Below are 14,300 nucleotides of genomic sequence, written 5' to 3' on the forward strand. Positions count from 1 at the left end.
TAGTCCTGTGTGTTCTACAAATATTAACACCGCTTTATATATTATCACTCAAACCTTTTCCCAAAAGCTCCACAACACTCACTGGCCTATTCTTTACATTGATCAAAAGACTATATGGCTGAATATCATATTTAATACATTTAAAAAGCACGCGCTCTACTGTTTCTAAAACATCACACAACATTTCCATGCTTCACCATTAATGCAATAACATATTAGAGCAAATATACACGTGATATACAAACAAAAAGTTGGGACACTGTACAAATTGTGAGTAAAAAAGGAATGGAATAATTTACAATTCTCATAAACTTATATTTTATTCACAATAGAATATAGATATCAAATGTTGAAAGTGAGACATTTTGAAATGTCATGCCAAATATTGGCTCATTTTGGATTTCATGAGAGCTACGCATTCTAAAAAAGGTTGGACAGGTAGCAATAGAGGCCGGAAAAGTTAAATGTACATATAAGGAACAGCTGGAGGACCAATTTGCAACTTATTAGGTCAATTGGCAACATGATTGGGTATAAAAAGAGCGTCTCAGAGTGGCAGTGTCTCTCAGAAGTCAAGATGGGCACAGGATCACCAATTCCCCCAATGCTGCGGTGAAAAATAGTGGAGCAACATCAGAAAGGAGTTTCTCAGAGAAAAAATTGCAAAGAGTTTGAAGATATCATCATCTACAGTGCAAAATATCATCCAAAGATTTAGAGAATCTGGAACAATCTCTGTGCGTAAGGGTGGAAAACCATACTGGATGCCTGTGATCTTCGGGCCCTTAGACGGAACTGCATCACATACAGGAATGCTACTGTAATGGAAATCACAACATGGGCTCAGGAATACTTCCAGGAAACATTGTCGGTGAACACAATCCACAGTGCCATTCGCCGTTGCAGGCTAAAACTCTATAGGTAAAAAAAGAAGCCATATCTAAACATGATCGTGAAGCACAGGCGTTTTCTCTGGGCCAAGGCTCATTTAAAATGGACTGTGGCAATGTGGAAAACTGTTCTGTGGTCAGACGAATCAAAATTTGAAGTTCTTCTTGGAAAACTGGGACGCCATGTCATCCAGAATAAAAAGTGAAAAAGACAACCCAAGTTGTTATCAGCACTCGGTTCAGAAGCCTGCGTTTCTGACGGTATGGGGTTGCATGAGTGCGTGTGGCATGGGCAGCTTACACATCTGGAAAGGCACCATCAATGCTGAAAGGTATATCCAAGTTCTAGAACAACATATGCTCCCATCCAGACGTCGTCTCTTTCAGGGAAGACCTTGCATTTTCCAACATGACAATGCCAAACCACATAATGCATCAATTACAACATCATGGCTGCATAGAAAAAGGATCCGGGTACTTGTCCAGCCTGTAGTCCAGATCTTTCACCCACAGAAAACATTTGGCACATCATAAAGAGGAAGATGCGACAAAGACATAAGACAGTTGAGCGACTAGAAGCCTGTATGAGACAAGAATGGGACAACATTCCTATTTCTAAACTTGAGCAACTTGTCTCCTCAGTCCCCAGACGTTTGCAGACTGTTATTAAAAGAGGGGAAGCCACACAGTGGTAAACATGGCCTTGTCACAACTTTTTTGAGATGTGTTGATGCCATGAAATTTTAAAATCAACATATTTTTCCCTTAAAATTATACATTTTCTGAGTTTAATCATTTGATATGTCATCTATGTTGTATTCTGAATAAAATATTGAAATTTGAAACCTACACATCATTGAGTTCTGTTTTTATTCACAATTTGTACAGTGTCCCAACTTTTGGGGAATTGGGTTTGTACATGCTGAATTAGTTCTTATAGTACTCGTTCCTCTTTGTAGAAAAGTTACACAATGTCCCAAAATGTACAAAGGCTGCCACCCACAGAGAAGGTATACTGTTTACTGTACCTCTTGCCATTGCCAGAGGATGTTAGTGCTTTTCTTTCCTCTTCTTTTTGGTTTTTGGTTTTCCCAATTTTGAGCTTGAAGGGGATAAGGATGAAAGTGAGGAAATGGAGGTGGACCTTGAGGTGGAGCTGGAGGTTGAACTAGAGCTTGAATCATCTCAATCATCTTCATGGGATCTGTACTTCTTTGACTTTCCTGCTCCCACAAAAAAGAGCTTGTGAACTGTGATTTTTATTTTTAATCAACACAATAAATAGACCTAATGTGCAAGCCAAACAAAAAATAAATGTGCATTTTTATGAGATCATATTAGCATGTACATGTACAGTAAAAATATGCTATCTGACAAAGAACTGAAGTATGCAATATTTACTTAGTTAATATTTTGACATTTTAAATACTTTACAAAAGCAGCTTATTTTGAAATCAGGCCCATCCTGATGTTGCAAATGCAATGCAGTTCTCATTTGCATTTATCCACCCCAGCAATATTATAGTAATACAATATTACAAATAATAATACAATTAAAAGTAATAGGGAGCAACCTAGGTACTAAAGGTCTGACAGTAATGGCATAACATGCGAGAAAACGTGTAAGTTATAAAAACGAATCCATGATCTGTGATTGTTCTGACAGGCAAGGACCCACAGAATCACACATTATTTGCCGCAACATTTTTTTACATTGGTTACTATACTATATAGTAGGCAAGAATAAGTATGAGGCTTGAATGGTATGTCCGAAACCTCAGTGTGCATAAAACAGAAGGCGATAAATACCCGGAGGGTTTACTGTTTCGGCCAAGATTTGTGCGTGTGTCGGAAAACTCTTCTCTATCCCATGATGCCATTGGAGCCGAGTTACGGTAAATTTTCCAAAATTACTGAAAAAAATAGGGGAAAACTTTCAGGCAGATGTCCGTTTTCAAATGCAAGTACCCATAAATGTGACTAAATTGAGTTTTTAGCAACGCAAATGTACAGGTTGTTGTTAATATGTCATAGGTCAAAGAGCATGCGGGTCACATCACGTGACAATAAAACATGGCGGATGCAGTATGTCCAAAATGTATTCATACTACCCCACACATATTATATAGAACGTACTGTGTTATAAGTCAATAGGTAGATATTATTCTAATTCAGTACGTACTGTTATACTAGAGGTTTCAGACGCAGTCAGTGACTACATCAGGAATGTCCACTCTCATGGAGGAGCACTATTCTGCTAGAGTTTAGCTTGCCTCTACACATCCCTTGGAAGTTTGTAGTAACATTGGAAAATGTTTTCTCTAGTAAGACTTTGATTAGATTTTTCATGTGTGTTTAATTGGGGCTGGAGCTAAACCAAAGATATCAATATGAACAAGATGCGTCACAAAAATTTTAATGAATCAGGAGGAGGCTTCCTCTTATCACACAGAGGATGATTTTATTATTATCAAGCATTATACAGTATCATATTGCCTTACGTTTACTTTGAAATTTGCTATGCACATGACATATAGACAGGCCTATGAAGAGATATACAGTATGGTGGTCAAAAGTCTACATACATCTGATTCTTAATACTGTATAATATAACCTGGAAAATCAATGCCAGTGTGTGTGTGCGGTTGTTTAAGCGTTTCTTGTTTGTCCTGGTCCATTAAACTGTTCACTGGTCTTTGATTTTTTTGCATTTTCTGCATGTTTGACCAATGTCCAGCTGTGACTATACAATGTTAGATTCATCTTTACAGACTGACAACAATCACTCATACACAACTATTATATGTCCGTGTGTAAAGAACATCTCAACATCAGAGTTACTGCTGGACAGAGGTCAGACTTGGAGAAGATGCTGAAAATCAGAATGTGTAGGACCTGAGGGATTTGTATGAAGATCAGTGTACAAGTTAAATAAACAAAAACTCTTAAACAACAGTCAGACACACAAAAACTGTAATTGATTGTCCAGGTACATTATACAGTATTATAAGAATAAGTGATATGTAAACCATGAACATGATTCTGTTTTATAAATTCCTTTATTATTCTGTTTTGTGGTCTATATGTGAAATAATTTGTCAGGGCAGAACTAAATTAAAAACATGAATAAATTACAATTTATTAAAACATTTTCAGGATTCTGCAAGGTGTATGTAAACTTTGGGCCACTGTGTACATTCCATGTGATATCATACAAGTAATTACAATGACATCCGCACACTCTTGTATTTATTCCTTTATTCTGTACAATGCAAGAAGCTGAAAGATTTTAAGACAATGTGGGGAGATGTTGTCCTTTTATGTGCTGTTCATCACTGCTTTCTGAGTCAGTACAAAAGTCAGATAGCAAATTGACTCCAGAACGGATCCGCCCTGGAACTACCACAAGCTCCGGAACGGATGTGCAAAACGGATCCGTAATGGAGTCCACATGCACAGCGCAGCGGTTCCAGAACAGATAAGGATGGCGGATCCAGACCAGATCTGGGGCAGACCCGTTCAGGACCCGTTTATAAAGCAGCTGATCCACCACGGATCTAGTCAAACTCTCTAGATACCTTCAGATCCCTCATTTAATAGTTTTCTGGCCAAAACTAGCTAAAGAAATATTTCAAATATCATTGACCAACTTTGGGTAGAATGGATTGCTTTCATTTTTAATATGCCTGCCTTTATTAATATTAATAACACATGAGGAAATTATTTAAACACATAAATCTAAATTCACCCGTTTTAGCCAGTAACAATTAAACTTGAAAAATAGGTCATTACAGACTGTATTTATGTATACAATTGTATTACAGAAAATGAAATGCAACCATAAATTGTACAAATATTTTTATTTATTTAAGGAAAATAACACTTTTTTTAATGTAGCTCAAGAATCATTTAATTAAATATAATTTTTGTAAAAAAATGGGTTTTTAAAAGATTGATGAATATAAACTTAAAAAATACTTTTTAAAGTAGTAAACTTGTCCTTATCTTAACTGGTAAACGAACACTGAACACACAAGTTAAAGTTAAACAGTAAAACACTATTTAAACCCTAGGTGTATTCAGGATAAGACAAAAACAAACTTCGCAAGAAGGATACATGATGTACTCGCTCGTTAGATACATTTTTTACCAAAAAAAGTGATGTGCATATTCTTTAAACCAGGCAAATTTCATTACATTTACTTACACATGAGGATTTTCCTAGACTCCATCTGATTAAAAGATTGTTTTCCCATTCATGCCCTTCCAGTTGATCCTCCTCCAAACATCATCATGGAACATGTGGGAAAGGATGTTTCATGTGACACGTTTTGTGTCATGGCCCCCAATAGTTGCCAGGGAGGAAATCTGAAATGTAAAAAAAATCCTGTCAATTTCTTATAATTAACACTGGTTAAATAATTACATATATTCATACCAAGCTGACTATCGACTGTCAGGCAACGTTGGGCCGTTCTTAAACATCGACCGACTAAGTTTTTTCGATGTGTTCTGCACCATTGGCCATCACGGTCTGTTTTTTTTGGCTGATTCAACATGTAGAATGTATGGAAGAATGTGTGCCGGTGGTAGGCCAAGAGGATTATGGATGAAGTTCAGTGACCTGATGACTCTTACACCAGTTTACTTTGGGCACCATTGACTTCCATAGTAGGCAAAAAATACTATGGAAATCAATGGTGCCCAAGAACTGTTCACACTCTTCAAAATATATTATTTTGTGTTAAACAGAACAAAGAATTTCATACAGGTTTGTAACAACTTGAGGGTGAGTAAAGGATGACAGAATTTTCATTTTTGGGTGAACTATCCCTTTAAGACAAATGGACGGATCCAATATACAGTACTGTTACACATGTGTTCTTTCTGTAATGCTTAGTGCAAAGGCAGGTATTTTGAGATACATCTGTGTGAATTTGTCCATTTAGGCACAAAGGGAAGATGTGAAAAAAACTATATATTATTTGCACACTGTGTGACACACGCTGCACAAACAAAACTTCTTCATGCTGAAAGAAAAACCTGTATGAGGTATTTTTATACCAAAATAATGAACATTTAAAAAGCTTATTTTTCAGGCTAAACTCGACAATGCGCATAAGCAGTCGTAAGTGTGAGTGTATATATAGCTTCTAATGACTGCAGCTGAAGTCACTTAAACAAGCAGCAATTGGCTCTTTTATGGGACTTGTTCTGCCATATTGCACGTCACAGTTTCTCCCATTCATAGAAATAGTAGTAAATCATCTTTCTATATCTATAGCCTTTGGTTGTCTGCTTATTAAACAACCAGTTTAAGAATATGCATTTAAACACACCCTGTATTTGACAAAATAGCTTTTAGAGGTTTTATTATAAATGTACTAATATTTACACACTTACAACTGCTAGAAGAAGATTCTTAAAATGTGTTTTATCATTTTATAACAATTTTCTTTGACTCGATGTATGTGATTTTGGCATGTCCCTCACACTGCTTAACTACCTTCAGTCAGTTTAAAAAGTGGAAACATTACACAACATTAAAATCTTTTTTGAAAGTTCCTATTGTCCTCATTAATGTATTTAATAAAACAAATAATTTGGATAATCTATATTCTATTTTCATAGTAATATTCAGCATTTGCATGCGTCCCTGTATTTGCTGTCTACTCTGTCATTTTGGGGTAAACGGCCCTTTAAGAAATAGTGTGATGTACTCAGTGACATCCCCTCATTCTGACTTTCCTCAGTGGAGGTCAAAACATCTTCTGCACACACAGTTAGTATCTGCACTCATATTTCCTTTTTATAGTTTTCAACATAATGTGTTTGTAGTTAAATGTTGTCAGGCTTCACATGTCTTGGTGACATTTATTTGACAGTAATTGAAAATATTTTTCCAGTCAGCTTTAACAGTGAACCCCTTTGCTAGCTGCAGCTACACCGTGTGTTCATTAAATGTTAACTTTAACCACAAATGCACACACACCAGGTCACCAAGCCTTCCTTGATATGGTGGACAAGTGCATTAACGTAATGTGCTTGAGCTTTGACCAACATACATTTCTAACAGCCAAAGGTCTTAATACAACAGACATGAACTTACAAATCAAGCATATTTAACTATTCTTACCGTGTTCCGTCTTCACCGACCAGCCGGCTCCACCGTTTCCACTGTGTGAGGAGATGATAGTGACTGCGTTCGGTCAGACTTCGCTCAGCGTCCGTCGCGAGTTGACAGCACGTTGTGTGGAGGCGGGACATGTTCTGTGCGGATGACTGAACTGAATCTGAGAGAACAGCGGACCAGCTGACTTGAAGACGGATCCGCCCCGGAGTCTTTTGCTATGTGGGAGGGTTTATCATCCTAGTAGGAATGCAGAAATCCTCACAGAAACTGATGTATGATGTCACAGTCTCTGTGAGCTCGTCCAGATCGGTGGTAACAGCTTCCAAAACCCTCCAATCGGTGCTCTCTCAACAGGCTTGCAGGACCCGCTCTGTTCTGTTGGTCCATCTTTTAACAGTCCTTACCACAGGTTTGGCAGATTTTAGTTACTGCCTTTAGGCTGGGATAAGGGGATCAGACAGTCCTAAAGCTGCTCTAGGGACACAGCGATATGCATTCTGTATTGTGGTGTAGCAATGGTCCAAAATATTTTTGTCTCTGGTAGGGCATGTGATGTGTTGTCTGTATTTTGGCAGCTCGAGTGTAAGTTTGCATGATTAAAGTTGCCAAGAATAATGATAACAGAGTCCGGGTGTTGTTGCTCTGTGTCCGTGATGTGATCAGCGAGCTGTTGTAACTTTCAATTCAAGTTTATTTATATAGCGCTTTTCACAATGTGTATTGTTTCAAAGCAGCTTTACAGGGGCAAACAGGAAAAACAGAAAAGTTAAAACACAGCACAGTGCATGGTATTTATACAACGAGTAAGTTCATTCTAATAAATAACATCTAATTTCTAAATAAATAAATAAATGAATGAATGCAGTCTCCCGGTGAGCAGGCCAACACTGCCCTGCTGTGGCGAGGAACCCAAACTCCAATGATTGATTAATGGAGAAAAAAACCTCGGGAGAAACCAGGCTCAACCGGGAGGGCCAGATCCCCTATGACGTGTCATAGCTGCACTCAGACTGGTGACATGTGATTTTAGTTTAGCATTTAATACCAGATATTGTAACTTCAGTATTAATAAGACAAATAGTCCGTCTTTGCTCTTGGTTGGGGATGTAGTGGTCTGAGCTGGGATGGTCAGTCAGTCTGCAGCTGTATCTGGTGTAATCTCAAATTGGGGATGGGCATCTGTCGGTCGCCTGGACATGGTGGAACTTCTTCCTACCTCGGGATGGGCATCCCGAGGCAGAGGCGGAAAGAGAATAAAGAGAATAATTAGCATAGCTGCTGTTCATTAACTATGCATTAAGTGAAAGCTTGGCTGAAAAGATGTGTCTTTAATCTAGATTTAAATTGGGAGAGTGTGTCTGACCCTCGAATAGTATCAGGAAGGCTATTCCAGAGTTTAGGTGCTACGTATGAGAAAGCTCGTCCACCTTTGGTGGATTTTGTTATTCTAGGTGTTGTCAAAAGTCCTAAGTTTTGAGATCTCAGCGAGCGTGATGGGTTGTAACGTGACAGAAGCTCGGTTAAGTAAGTAGGTGCTAAACCGTTCAGGGCTTTGTAAGTAATTAAGATAATTTTAAAATCAATGCGATACTTAATGGGTAGCCAGTGAAGCGATGATAAAACTGGTGTTATGTGATCGTATTTTCTTGACCTAGTAAGAACTCTGGCAGCTGCATTCTGAACTAACTGTAGTTTGTTTATCGATGATACAGGACAACCACTAAGTAGAGCATTACAATAGTCAAGCCGTGAGGTCACAAATGCATGAATAAGCTTTTCTGCGTCTGCAACACATAAACTATTTCGTAATTTGGCAACATTTCTAAGGTGGAAGAAGGCTGTTTTTGTGATATTTGAGATGTGATTTTTAAATGACAGGTTGCCGTCTAATATAACGCCTAGGTCTTTAACTGTATTTGTTGGAGTAACAGTGCAGCTTTCAATTTGCAGGCTGTAATCGGAGATATTCTGTTTACTTGATTTTGGTGCTATAAGTAATATTTCTGTTTTGCTAGAGTTTAAAAGGAGGAAATTACTAGTCATCCAATGTTTTATGTCCTCGATGCACTCTGCCAGTTTGGATAGCTTAAAGGAATCATCTGGTCTTGATGAGATATATAGCTGAGTATCATCTGCATAACAGTGGAAGCTAATTCCATGTTTTCTAATAATGTTGCCGAGGGGCAGCATGTATATGGAGAAAAGCAAGGGTTCTAAAACCGATCCCTGAGGTAGTCCATAATTGACTTGCGTAAGATTTGACGATTTCCCATTTAAATGGACGTATTGATATCGGTCTGTTAAGTAAGATCTGAACCATTGCAGTGCCTGTCCCTGAATACCGATATAATGGTGTAAACGATCTAGTAGTATTTTATGGTCTACAGTATCGAAAGCAGCACTAAGGTCAAGAGTGAGATGTTACCTTTATCTGAAGCAATAAGGAGGTCATTTGTAATTCTAACAAGCGCAGTTTCAGTGCTGTGATGCGGTCTAAAGCCAGACTGAAACTTTTCGTGCATGTCATTATTTTGTAGGAAGGTACACAGTTGAGTTGACACTACTTTTTCTAGTATTTTAGACAAGTACGGGAGATTTGAAATTGGTCTATAGCTTCCAAGTTCATTTGGGTCTAAGTTTGGTTTTTTGATAAGAGGCTTAATTACAGCCATCTTAAAGGGTCCTGGGACATGTCCTAGATTAATTGACGAGTTGATTATGTTACAAATGGGCTCAATTACAGCAGGTAGTAACTCTTTTAATAAAGTAGTCGGAATGGGGTCTAATAAGCATATCGTCGGGTTGGATGTTGCAACAATTTTAATTAAATCTTCCTGATTTATAGGAGAAAAACACTCTAGCTTTTCTTTTTGGGTGACGGTTGAAACTAATTCTTCCGACACACTTGGAGGTTTGGTTTTAGCTATGTTGTCTCATATTTTTTAGATTTTCTCAGTAAAAAAAACTTCATTAATTCATTGCTACCAAGGTGCGGCGGAATACCCAGGTCAGGTGGAGTCTGTTTGTTTGTTAGTTTAGCAATTGTACTAAATAAAAACCTTGGATTGTTTTTGTTATTTTCTATGAGGTTACGGAAGTGCTCGGCTTTTGCTGCTTTTAGTGCCTTTTTGTAACAGCTTGTACTCTCTTTCCATGCAATTTTAAAGACCTCTAGTTGGGTTTGTTTCCATTTTCGCTCCAGTTTACGCGTTTCTCTTTTTAGGGCGCGAGTGGTGTTATTGTACAATGGTGCTATGTTCTTTTCATTTATCCTTTTTGACTTCCTAGGTGCGACCGCTTCTAATGTATTAGAGAAAATAGTGCCCATGTTGCTGGTCATGTCATCGAGCGATTTTATATTAGTTGGAAAGGTTATTAGAGGAGTCAGATCTGGCAAGTTCTTTACGAAACTATCTTTAGTAGTTGAGGTGATTGTTCTACCCTGTCGATAACGAGATATACAACTGATTTCTGCAGTGCGCAGTGTACATGTTATAAGATGGTGATCGGAAACATCGTCGCTTTGAGGTATAACATCGACATTGGTTAGATCGGCTCCGTGAGATATAATCAAGTCTAGGGTATGATTAACTCGATGAGTAGGTCTATTGATGTATTGTGTTACACCACAAGAGTCTAGTAGTTCTTTAAACGCCACAGCTAATGGATCGTTAGCAGTGTCTACATGGATATTAAAATCTCCAACAATCAGTACTTTATCGACATTAACCAATAGATCCGATAAGAAGTCTGCGAACTCTATCAGAAAATTAGTGTAAGTCCCAGGGGGTCTATACACAGTAACCAATCTAAGAGAGACCAATGATTTTTTACTTTTGTTTGGAACTGTTATGTTCAACGCAAGCATTTCAAATGATTTAAATGTATGCATTGTTCTCCGAGTAACGGTAAGAAAGTCTCTAAAGATTGTTGCGACACCACCACCTCGACCAGCCGGACGTGGCTCATGAATATAACCGTAGCTTGGAGGAGTAGACTCATTTAGACCAAAATAATTATTTAGCTTAAGCCAGGTTTCAGTGAGGCAAAGTATATCAAAACTGTTGTCTGTGATCATTTCATTTACAATAACTGCCTTTGGATTTAGTGATCTAATATTAAGTAGACCGAACTTTAGGCGTTGGTTTTGCTCATTAAATATATTGTCTTTTGGTTTAATCATGATAAGATTTTTTTCTCTGACTTTTAAATAAATTATTATTTGGTTGTATTATTCGGGGGACAGACACAGTCTCTATGCATTTGAAAGCAGTAACATTCTTAACAGTTGGGTGAGAAGAACACAGACTGTAGTTAAAATTTGTACTTACTAGTCAAATGGTGCGTAGAGTCTTTGAGATGTTGTCAGACAGAATTTCTGCTCCAATGCTGCTGGGGTGCAGCCCGTCGGGGCGGAAGAGCCTTGGTCGCTCCCAGAACAGATCAAAATTATTTACAAAGAGCAGCTTCTGTTCAATACACCATGACATTAACCAATTATTAAGCGTAAACAGTCTACTGAACTTTTCGTTCCCTCGTTGGTAAGTAGGAAGCGGCCCTGATACGATGATCCTCGCCGTGGGCGATGCATTGCCTGAAATCCCTCTTCAGGATCTCCGACTGCCGCATTCTCACATCATTCACCCCCGCGTGCAGAACTACGGCTCCCACTCTTGCATCCTCCTTCAGAATCGCAGTTACCTGCGCAGAGACATCGAGAACACGGGCGCCAGGAAAACAGTGAGTGCGCACCTTACCTTCATTGAAGGAGGCGCGTACGTTCCGGACGATTGAGTCTCCGATGACCACAGCGTTGGATTTCGTCTCGCAGAGGGCAGCATAGCGATTTCTCGTAGAAATCTCCAAGACCGGTCGCGGCGGTGGGGGAAGAGTTCATCGCTCCGGTCCTGGATTTCGCCTCCCGCCATGCGTGTGCAGGTGCAGGAGTGAAATTCATTTCGGCTCGTCGTGATCTTGAAGCCTGGGCTCTGTGCATAGAAACACTCAGAGAAGAAATGATAGGAGTATTACAATCACGTCGAACACTTACCGCAGCTTTGCGAGCGTCAGCCCGGGATGTTTCCATCGCCGTTTTACGTTCTCGCAGACGTGTTTGCCTCTCGAGTAGATCGTGGATCTGCTTCTCCAATGCTTCCAGTTCTGACTGAAGTGCGAAGAAAGATTCATCATCTGCACTCAAAGGTAACGTTAAACACATATCTGAATCATTAGCCATTAGTGGTGTCATAATGAGAACAGTGGTTTAAGCAGCAAAGGCAGTATTCAGAACCTAAAGGCTGGGAATGCTAACAGCCTGAGTGCTAATAGCGAATGATCGTATAAAACAAATCTATCTGTGCGTTATATGACGATATTTGGTATAGGATACACTTAAGGATAGGTTTAACCCTCTGTGAGTAATCAATTTACAATATAAATATTAAGAAATAACAGGAATAAACGATATATTTAGAAAAAGTTTGACTGAGCTCTGTCTCAAACCACGCGCTCTCAGCAAACAGGAAGTGATGAGATCCAAAGTTATTGTTCTCGGGGATGCACATCCTGAAATATAGGTACATTCTTAAGTTGAAGGCATTACGGTAATGGCCTCACTTTAAAGTCACATTGAGTAAAAACTGGCACAACTCACCCCAAAATGAGATTAGACAAACAGGAATGCAGGCCAACAGACACTAGACTAGGACTGAGATAACTCACTGAAAGGAAACATGACACAACATCTTAAAGAACAGAATGAGAGTACTGGAACACAGCACTCTAACATTTACATTTACATTTACATTTAGGCATTTGGCAGATGCTTTTATCCAAAGCGACTTACATTGCTTTATTCTATACATTTTACATAGGTATTTGCAATCCCCTGGGAAGGAATCCACAAGGAGTCTTCAAACAGGGGGTACAGAATTAACAAGAACAAACGAGCACAGGACAGAGAATAAAAGGGCATTAAATAGGACGAACAAAGGATAATTAACAATAGGCAGGTGTGGGTAATGAAACACTGTTGGGAACCTAACGAGGAAACAAGGGGGCGGAGCTACATGGAAGACACGCGGCGAATGTGAAAACATACGGGACGTGTCTCCAAAAAAGACATAACACACACAAGACATGGTACTGTCACGTCCTGTCCAAAAGGCACGGAAACCAGAACAGGAAGGCCAGGACCATGATTTAAGTAACAAGTGTCATGTCATTTCTTACTTTTGAAATGTTACTTTCCGTAATAGTTTTTCACCTTTTGACAGAAAATTATTGAATATCAGCCACTGTCACCTGATATATTTTGTAGATTCAGGGATGGACTAGCAACATTGTTTTTTTTCAATGCTTTGGAACAGAATCCTTCACTTCCCGTCCATGTTCTACACTGTGACCAAGCTCACAGCCGATGCTGTGGAAAAAATCTTCCATGTGCAATTGAGTCAACATATTAGTAATGACCCCTATGAAAAGGACGTGGTACTGAGCTACTGGAGAGATTATCTGCTTTATGTGGAAGGTATTATCTATGATTAAGATAAAATAGGTACAGAATTATCTCTGCATCAAAAAGTGAGATATAACAATAGATTTATGTCAGAATAAAAACCCCTCAATTACAATGTTTCCCAAAATAATCAATTGTAGTACCATCTGTGGTTTAGCAGAAATAGCAATTCTGTGTTATGTACTCAAGCCCTTTTAGTTTATGGGGTGATGATAACATTGATTTGAAGAAAGCAACCAGAAAGAAACACAATTGCCACAATTAATTAAAAAACTTAAGGATATCCTTATGTTTGAAACAGGGCTAAAAGGAAGTTCCTGCTGGAGAAATACAGCCACAGTTAGTTTTTCAGAAGACATCACGCTTTCCTTTGGCAAATGTGTGTGCTAACACAATTAAAATCCCAATCTTACAGAGTTACGAGGAGTTTCAAGAAGCTACTGATTACGGCATCCAAAATTCCCCTGGGTTTGGGCTTCCTTAATGTAGCACTTCCTTATGAAGTAGCATTTGGGTTAATGTTTATGCGATTTAAGATTGTAGACTAATATAATAATTACACAGTAAAGTTTTTGGTAACCATGTACGTTTTATTTTGATAAGTGATTCTTTTTGGAAAGTTAATTTTGTTCTTAAACACAAAACTTCAAAACTGTTAAACTCATCTTTAATGGTTTACAAAATCAAAGCTGTTAATTAACCTGTTTGTAAAAAAAGGATCTTTGAAATGTTTGAATTTGGTTTTTAGTCCTTTGGGGAT

Source organism: Triplophysa dalaica, chromosome 10 (genome assembly GCF_015846415.1).
Source record: "Triplophysa dalaica isolate WHDGS20190420 chromosome 10, ASM1584641v1, whole genome shotgun sequence".
Classification (NCBI taxonomy): Eukaryota; Metazoa; Chordata; class Actinopteri; order Cypriniformes; family Nemacheilidae; genus Triplophysa; species Triplophysa dalaica.